Consider the following 9,906-nt stretch of genomic DNA (forward strand, 5'->3'; position numbering starts at 1 on the left):
TTTCCTTGCATTCAGTTGTCCTGTATGTACTTGGACCAGTCAAGGAAGACCCCGGATACCCCCGAGGCAATACAGCCTCAACCAAGATCACGCTATCTCCTGGGGGTCAACCGGCAATGGACATACACGCCAGCCCACCCGTAACCGCTAAATGGGCCCGGAGGTACTCTCAAATTTTAGTGCGAAGTAAAGTAGAATTTTGAGCACCTCATTAATTCAAAGATCTTTTAAACTTTTTCGTTTCGTTTCGTCCCGTTTAATTAAAATTACTCTGAAAGCGTCTAAGGCTGTGTAGGAAAACAAATTCGTGAATGTGAGATCTTGTGTTATTTGGGCTTTTTCTTTCTGAATCGTATTTTATTTAAGGGTTGGATTACAAATTTGCGGTGTTGTAACGTTATTTATTTCTTCAAAATAAATAACTTACAAAGTAGTAAATAATCTTCATAATTTATTAATTTTAAGTATCGACTTTATCGATAACTTAATCTTCGCGTCGATAATTCTTCAAATTATCGACGCGTTCCCATCCCTAGCCAGCGAAGCGGTCTTTTGTTATTGTCCCCACCTCTCGCGGCAGCCCCACTCGGTGACCACTGGCTCTCGATCATTCGGCCACGGGCTACGGCATCGACTGCGCGTGACCCTACCTCACGGCAGTCCTCTAGGTGCCTAGCCCGCTCTAAAGTGTCGAATGACCTAGACTTTACCAGTGGTACCTTGTGCGTGTCTTCCCCAATATCGGGTAAGTGTGATCAGACTTGCTTAGCTCATTTTAGGAACCTATTTGTATTTTAAACTGGTTCTAATTGTGTTTTAAAGTGTTAATTTAAATTTGTCTAACGTAGCTTCCTTTTTACTTTTTATTCGCTTGCTTACGCGCTAGCTAACTTAACTTACTGCGCACTTATAACAGCCAAGATGGCGGATATGCAATTACGCATTATCATTTTGATGTTTCATCAGCTTTCCTGTTTCTTTTATTTTATCTTTTTGAATACGCTAGCTTGCCTAGATGCATTAAATACTTTTATCAAAATTATGCTGCAGCTAGTCTACCGCTTTCGGCCTTTTGTAATAATTTCAAGTCTTTCTTAAATTAATGTTAGGTATTCCGTTCTGGTTTCCACTGCCGCCTCAATCAAGTTAGATTAGGTACTCTGCTGTAGGTCTTGATGACGGTATGTGGAACCTAGACGATAACGGTGTACTGATGCGTTGGATTTCCATCTTTTCCAGGGTCCAAGGTCCACGCTACTACTCCAAGGTCCACGCTACTACTCCAAGGGCCACGCTTACGTCCACGGTACGGTTTACCTACTGCACGTAACTACCTACTTCTACGGCCCGCCCTCTACGTGCTGGTTCGGCAACCCCCTACCTTCGTGTTGCTGACCACGCCGCGCAGCCGAGCTACACGCCACGCTCACGCAACGGCCACGTGACCTGCCTGCCTACCTACCTGGGCACTGGAGAAGAGGACTTCCACGCCGGTCGCGTTATCGGGATTCCACGCCGATACTCTTCGACTCAGGGGAGTCCCTATCCGTGCCAACTGAAAACTGACTGATCGTGTAGTGTAGGCCTAACCCACGTTGACCTTTAAATAAATTTGTGTCAAGCTAAACCCTGGCTTTCTCATTTCTACCTCTCCGTTAGCTAGCCATTTTTATAAGCGCGACACTGGCGCCCTCCACGTGGTTCTAACGGTCAGTCATTTCTTGGTTGGTAACGTAGCTTGTTTTGTGTGCGTGCAACTTGTAAAGACCTATTTTCATCAATTTATTTTATTCCCGCTACACCTCGTAACTCATGTACTGTGTTCCTATTCTAGTGTTGTAGTAAATTAAAACTTTTGATATCGATAATATTTTCCTTTTAAAATATTGATTTGATTGATCTCTTTAAAATTTATTGTTTTGTATAGATATAACACAGTACAATAGTTGCATTTTTGTTTTTAGCTGCATCTTTTATGGTTTGCTTATTTAATTTACTGTGTACTTGAGAAAAACTGTCTACTTTAATTGATTTTGTAACAGAACGGAATCAATGAGTTAAGTAGACCTGATCACACAGTAGTTTTAAAAATGACGCTTTTCGCTATAGCTTTAGACTTTCGGATAGGATAATTTTTTTAATTAACTATTTAAAATAATTGACATCTACCCTATATCCCTTGTTTTAAATTTATTGACTTAAAATCGTTAACTTTCTTTTATAATTGTACCCTAACTTTAGAATATTTTCTTCATGAATAATGATTCTGCTTGAGTTAGCAAATTATTATATTTGCTGCCTCTTTGAATGAAAGGTGGCCTTATTATTTTCTAAATCTATGATAAGGCCTATTATGATTGAAAGTATGAAAGATTTTTGCAAGAGAAGTATGAATGTGTATGTAGTTTCTTTTAGTTATGAAGAAGTATTAGTTAAGCTGCGGATTTTGACTTTTAGGAGGTCAAAATCCTTGGGCAGAAAGGGGGGTAATGTAACGTTATTTATTTCTTCAAAATAAATAACTTACAAAGTAGTAAATAATCTTCATAATTTATTAATTTTAAGTATCGACTTTATCGATAACTTAATCTTCGCGTCGATAATTCTTCAAATTATCGACGCGTTCCCATCCCTAGCCAGCGAAGCGGTCTTTTGTTATTGTCCCCACCTCTCGCGGCAGCCCCACTCGGTGACCACTGGCTCTCGATCATTCGGCCACGGGCTACGGCATCGACTGCGCGTGACCCTACCTCACGGCAGTCCTCTAGGTGCCTAGCCCGCTCTAAAGTGTCGAATGACCTAGACTTTACCAGTGGTACCTTGTGCGTGTCTTCCCCAATATCGGGTAAGTGTGATCAGACTTGCTTAGCTCATTTTAGGAACCTATTTGTATTTTAAACTGGTTCTAATTGTGTTTTAAAGTGTTAATTTAAATTTGTCTAACGTAGCTTCCTTTTTACTTTTTATTCGCTTGCTTACGCGCTAGCTAACTTAACTTACTGCGCACTTATAACAGCCAAGATGGCGGATATGCAATTACGCATTATCATTTTGATGTTTCATCAGCTTTCCTGTTTCTTTTATTTTATCTTTTTGAATACGCTAGCTTGCCTAGATGCATTAAATACTTTTATCAAAATTATGCTGCAGCTAGTCTACCGCTTTCGGCCTTTTGTAATAATTTCAAGTCTTTCTTAAATTAATGTTAGGTATTCCGTTCTGGTTTCCACTGCCGCCTCAATCAAGTTAGATTAGGTACTCTGCTGTAGGTCTTGATGACGGTATGTGGAACCTAGACGATAACGGTGTACTGATGCGTTGGATTTCCATCTTTTCCAGGGTCCAAGGTCCACGCTACTACTCCAAGGTCCACGCTACTACTCCAAGGGCCACGCTTACGTCCACGGTACGGTTTACCTACTGCACGTAACTACCTACTTCTACGGCCCGCCCTCTACGTGCTGGTTCGGCAACCCCCTACCTTCGTGTTGCTGACCACGCCGCGCAGCCGAGCTACACGCCACGCTCACGCAACGGCCACGTGACCTGCCTGCCTACCTACCTGGGCACTGGAGAAGAGGACTTCCACGCCGGTCGCGTTATCGGGATTCCACGCCGATACTCTTCGACTCAGGGGAGTCCCTATCCGTGCCAACTGAAAACTGACTGATCGTGTAGTGTAGGCCTAACCCACGTTGACCTTTAAATAAATTTGTGTCAAGCTGAACCCTGGCTTCTCATTTCTTCTCTCCCCTTAGCTAGCCATTTTTATAAGCGCGACAGTGTCAATGGAAAATGTTCGTCATGCTTAGATTAAAAATATATAAAAAGATGGTGTGACACATACAAAAACAAAGCAAAAAACTGTCCGCAAGGTATATACCTACAGTACATATAGGTAGCTACAGTAATTACTTGGTGTTGCGATGTTAAATGTTCCTTTATTCACGTCAAAGGCTTGACGCCTTGCACGATTCAAAGGCGTGTTTCACGTACCTACTTACTGAAAAGTACTAATTCTCATTAAATAGGGTGTTACCCATCGTTATCAACGTAATACATAAGACAAATAATAAAATCGCATAAAAAATTAAAAAAAAACGATGAAAATAGCTTTCTATTATGAAAATATCATTCTTACCTCATCAGAACTGCTACTCCTAAGTATGTGAATGGATTAAATGCTACAAGCATAATTTTATTATTATTAGATAGGTAAGTACAAGTGCTTACTTGTACTCACGTTTGAATGTATACCATTCGAGCCTCGTCCACGCACGGCCGTGAAATTGACTTGACACCGAACAAAATAAATGTCTCTGTCATCCTAGCTACACCACTTGAGGACAAATAATATAAATACAATTATTCGACAAAGTTTTAGTCAAACCTAAAACTCTCTCTCTGTTCATTTACGTACAATGACATGTAGAATGTAGATTTGTAGAAACAAAGTAGGCATTAGAAGGATGAAAATGATTAGGTACCTATAACTCCAGAACACGTTTTCAATTGGTGGAAAAAAATCGTTAGTTAATACCTAACCTCACTTTTTTCCACTAAAACGGCTGCGCCAAAAACAGTAATTACCTTGTAAATAAATCTGACAAAACTGCCGTGAAAAAGCTCAATAACGAATGAGGGAGAACTTCCAGCTTGTCCGCTATATTGATGGCTCCCAATTATTTGGTCAGCCTCCACAACTACACAAGAAAAACAACCTTGTATCAAAGCTGTAAAGTCGTCTTTACCCTGACGAATGACGGCGGCACAATGCAAAATTGGTGGCTTTATTTTGGAAATCAAGATTTATGATTCAAGTTTTGATTCGGCTCCCTGAAGTTTAAATCTAGTTTAGCAGAATCTTCAGGGCAGCGGCTAATTACTAGTTTTTAACTTTTGGCTCACATGCAAGAAGCGACCTAACGAAAGAAAGGCGTCTTGGTCGCTTTCTTAAAGTAGGTATATGTATAACTATGAAGCAGTTTGATATATCCTTTCTAAAATCATTTCATTTTATTTTAAAATACCTATTTGTACTTGTAAAACTTTAAATGTAATTTTACATTTTTTGTACACTACGAAAACATTTTAGTTTTTCGAGCGGTAGGTATCATAATTTTTTTTTTATTATGGTGGCAGGAATACCACAGGCTGTTCGTCTGTACGACCCAAAGGTTTTTGAAAGGCTTCCTGCATGACACGGGATTTGCGTCGGCTGACCGCAGGTGCTTGTTAAAGCCTGCAATCAAAACTTTACGTTCACGAAATGCAAACACCTCGATAAAAACGAATTACAGAAATCCATAAGCCCAGTTCGCAGGTTCTGCTTTGAATTCTTTATTTGTAATGTTAGTGCCAAGAAAGAAACAGAAAGTCATGACTTTTATTTATTATTATTATTTATATTGTTCATGGAGAACCAACAGCATTTTCGTCAACTTATATGGTAACAAAATTATAAAATTCTACAAAACATGGAAATGCCATAAATAGGTTCCCACATATAGTGACAAAAAGTAGTTGTTATAATCAAAAATAAAAATTAACAATAATTATTACATAATAATAATAGCAGCAAGCGCCACGTCTAAGTACACTGTTAATTGTTAATGAGCCTAGTCAAAACTTACAAGCGAAAAAATAAAGTAAGAAAAACACTTAAGATGCTAGGAACTTAGGAATATTAGATTAGATACTTAGTTAATTAGGCCATTTCTTCCTGACCACAAACCGTTTATAAGAAAAACATTTTTTAAAGTCAAACTATCGCGTACAGCTCCTAACTTCTTAGCACCACAATGGTGAAAGAACTCTCTTCGCTGGAGAAAAGTGTTAACGTCATGTTTGCGTTCCCGTAATGCTGCTTTTATTAAAATTGCGACGAGGTTTCTAAGTTTACAACTGGAAAGAAATCACGAAGAAGAATGTTATCCGTGGAGATTTCACGCCATCGCAATTATGTTGCTTAACTGTGAAGTGTTTTAAACATTTACATAACTTAGTAAAAATAAATGGGAACGGACGTCTGTTTAGCTAAGCGTTTATCCCTACATTATTTCTATTTCCCCTGCGATGCCTTCGAGTATAATAAAGTTCAACCTTCGTACAATCTTAAGTAAAATGGAACTGCAATTTTGCAACACGGTATTTTATTTATTTATTTTATTTGATTTTATTGGAAAAGGTGTAATAACAGCCAATAGATTACCATATTACATAAAATTCAGCACTATAAAAACATTTTAAATCTATTGCCCTATTGATAATTACGCACAACATTTACATTAACACTAGCTTAAATAAAACTTAACTTAATTAACCTAAAAATATAACTATTCATGCATTATTTATTAGGGAGACGCCCAATGAGTAACAACCTAACTCTCTCAAACATAAAGAAAATTAAGTAGGTAAGCAAATACATAGTAGGTACAGGCGCTGTTCATATTTTCTAAAGGATTTGCTCCTGTAAACTTGAAATTGAAAAGCTATGGGTAAAGCTCTCAATTTAGATATCTTAATTTACAGGCCTACTTTTAGTCATTTTAGCAAGGTAAAAGGTAGAAGACTCTTTTACGAACATTTATTAATGTAAATACAATGAAATATGTGACCACACTTTTTAACCGACTTCGAAAAAAGGAGGAGGTTCTCAATTCTTCTGTATGTTCTATTCTATTCTATTCTATTCTATTCTCTGTGGACGTGTAAGTACCTGCACCTGGCTCTCTCGAATGGAACCTTTGTGCATATCCCCAAGGTCTAAACTGCCTTCCTAAGCTTAGATCATTTCCCACCACGCTGGTCCAATGCGGGTTGGTGGGTTCACATATCTAGATTGATGTGCTAAATCTAGATATGCAGGTTTCCTCGCGATGTTTTCCTTCACCGTAAGAGCGATGGTATACATTGTACTTAAATTCAGAAAAGAACTCATTGGTACATGTCAGCGCCGGGATTCGAACCCGCATCTCTTGATTGAGAAGCGGGCGCTCACCCGACTAGTGGTGGGAAAAACGGCTACATTTTGATAACACGCTACAGACGCTATGTTACACATTTATAGCAGGTTATTTAATCCGCTACGTTATAACGATATTGAAGAGCAAAAAAAAAATTTATGAAAAAAAAAATTGATGAAAAAACCAATGAACTTTCCTTCATACTTTACAGGCTTAGGACTGTCTATAATGGCACATCACTGTTTCCATAATGGCACATCACTGTTTCTCTTCATTTTTATGAATTATTGTCAAACGTTCTTTAATTGCAATTACTATTTACACAAAACACTTTAAAACCACAAAGTAATATCCTTTCAATGTTTCATCCACTTACGAAAACACACGTAAAGTAAAGATAGGTAAATTGTCCAGTCAAAGTTCAATCACACACAATCACAAAACATTTAAAATACGAAATTGTCCTCAGAACCAAATTGTCCGTTAGAAAGTACCTATTTACACTTACACAAACACTATTTATTTTCAATTTTACACTAAACCTAAATAAACACTATACCTATTTTAATACGTTACTATTTAAACTATTTATTATTATGTATATTTACAAATATTTATTTACAGTACGCAAATGCAACAAAACAAACAACGCGATCGTAATTCGTAACGTTGCGCGAGGCACAATTAGCATAGCGACCACCCGTGGCCGTTGCCAAATCGCGACTGCGGAGCTAATTTCAGCAGATAGCGGAGCGCTATTGCGTAGTGAAGCTTGCAGCTTCGCAGCGTCTCGCTCTCTCACACGCGAGTCGCGCGACGTTGCACCGTTGAGAGAGCGAGACGCTACAAAGCAAGTGAATATCGCCTGCGCGGTTATCGCGCGCCACGTCTCGCGGCTGCGAGAAATAGCGGAGCCGCTCCGCTATTTCTAGCAGTAGCGTCGTGGCAACGGCCGCGGGCAGACGCTGTCCAATTTTGCGAGCTAAGATCGCGAGGGCGCGTCGCGTTATAATTATAGCAGCATTTGCGCGTTCATAAAGCGAATGCTATTCGTTGCGAGCTTGCTATGTTTTTTAGCTATATGTTATATTAACCTCCACTACACCCGACTGAGCTACCACCGCTCTTCTGTATGTTTTTTTTTATGTATGTTCACCGATTACTCCGCTATTTATGGACCGATTTTGAAAATTATTTTTTTGATGTATTGGGTTAAGCTCAGGGGTGGTCCCATTTTTTTTTCAGAATTTGATTCCACCCCCAAGGGTAGTTAAAAGGGTAAAAACAGGGTATGAATTTCCATTTTGGGCACCTGTTATCCGATTCTAATGAAATTTGGAACTTAAATATAGTTTTTATAACAAAAAAATATGATGGTCACCTTGAGCTGATATGATGATGGAAACGGAAGGCAGTCAAGGCAACTCTTCAACGGTATATAGTAACTACGTCGTGTTTAGGCTTGAATGATTCGTATCGACTAGTAGGGCTTATTGGTATCACTTGCATCTTACTTTTGATTCAAAATTATTGCAAATAAACTAAAAAGAGAGAGAGCGGTGGTAGCTCAGTCGGGTAAGCGCCCGCTTCTCACGCCAGAGATGCGGGTTCGAATCCCGGCGCTGACATGTACCAATGAGTTCTTTTCTGAATTTAAGTACAATGTATACCATCGCTCTTACGGTGAAGGAAAACATCGTGATGAAACCTGCATATCTAGATTTAGCACATCTAGATATGTGAACCCACCAACCCGCAGTGGACCAGCGTGGTGGGATATGGTCCAATCTTAGGAAGGCAGTTTAGACCTTGGGGATATGCACAAAGGTTCCATTCGAGAGAGCCAGGTGCAGGTACTGTTACCCCCACAGAGAATAGAATAGAATAGAATAAACTAAAAAGAATAAAATAAAATAATAATTAAAAAAAATTAAAAAACCGACTTCAAAAAACCACTAAAAAGTAAGAAATAATTTAAGGTTTACACCAATTAAATTATGTCTTACTTTTTAGTGGTTTTTGAAGTCGGTTTTTTTTAGGTAGTGCATTCAAACCGACATACAAGTTTGGATATGGAAACTTAACTTTTTTCTACCGTTTCCTACTTAAATATATATTATGAATCGGTAAGTATATAATCTATATGTTTACATCATATTTTTAACCTTAGGTAAACATCAGACAACTACAAACAAAAGAGTCTGCGAAATCGGAAAAATCGTACTTTTATCTTCTACACTTTTCCGTCGAGCTATAGTTATATAAGTACATTATTTACTTCGTCATTTTATAAGTTTTACTGAGAAATAAAATGCGATCAACAGAGACGTCTCTGTAAATAACGGCATATTAGATAACCACCACGGGGCATTCGGCGGAGATATTAGATTTCTACTATATACAGGCAGTTCCATACAAAAACTGTTGTAAGCTGAAATCAGTTACATAAGTAACACGTCAATGAATTTTTTTAAACTTTTGGAAAACCTCGTGAGGAAACCTGCACATTTGGATTCTAGATGTGTATCCTAAGTGCATTGTACTTATTCCAAAACGACGATATGGTTCGCACCTATCACGTGAGTACAAATGTGCTGCGAAAAGTGGATGGCTCACTTGAGAGCCACCTCTGACTACCCCTTCAGGGATTACAGTCGTGAGTGCATATGTATATGTATGAATAATATTATAATAGCCAAATTAAGGCAAACGGCTTGGTATACAAAATTAATTTGCGTTACGTAAGAATTATGTTTATTAATACTACTACTACTACTACAGTGATTAAACAATACAATTATTAAATACCTAGATAATATCAATTAAAAAGTCATGAAATCTACCTACCTTCAGCGTTTGCCCTTACAGTGAACTATACGCCTGTACGGAGCATCCTGTATTAACCTTCAGTCCTAGTCTTCCCGTATTACCATTTATTTCG

The 9,906-nt window shown here is 38.4% G+C and overlaps 2 long non-coding RNA genes across 2 annotated transcripts; both read left to right on the forward strand.

Moving 5' to 3' along the window:
* The first annotated feature begins 388 nt into the window (after nucleotides 1-388).
* LOC125489092 lies at nucleotides 389-1,269 on the forward strand. Its single transcript, XR_007266740.1, has 2 exons — nucleotides 389-745; nucleotides 1,240-1,269. It is a non-coding gene; the product is annotated as an uncharacterized LOC125489092 (long non-coding RNA).
* Nucleotides 1,270-1,804: 535 nt separating this feature from the next.
* On the forward strand, nucleotides 1,805-3,369 carry LOC125489093. The gene is made up of 2 exons (XR_007266741.1): nucleotides 1,805-2,845; nucleotides 3,340-3,369. It is a non-coding gene; the product is annotated as an uncharacterized LOC125489093 (long non-coding RNA).
* Nucleotides 3,370-9,906: the final 6,537 nt, after the last annotated feature.

Source organism: Plutella xylostella, chromosome 10 (genome assembly GCF_932276165.1).
Source record: "Plutella xylostella chromosome 10, ilPluXylo3.1, whole genome shotgun sequence".
Taxonomy (NCBI): Eukaryota; Metazoa; Arthropoda; class Insecta; order Lepidoptera; family Plutellidae; genus Plutella; species Plutella xylostella.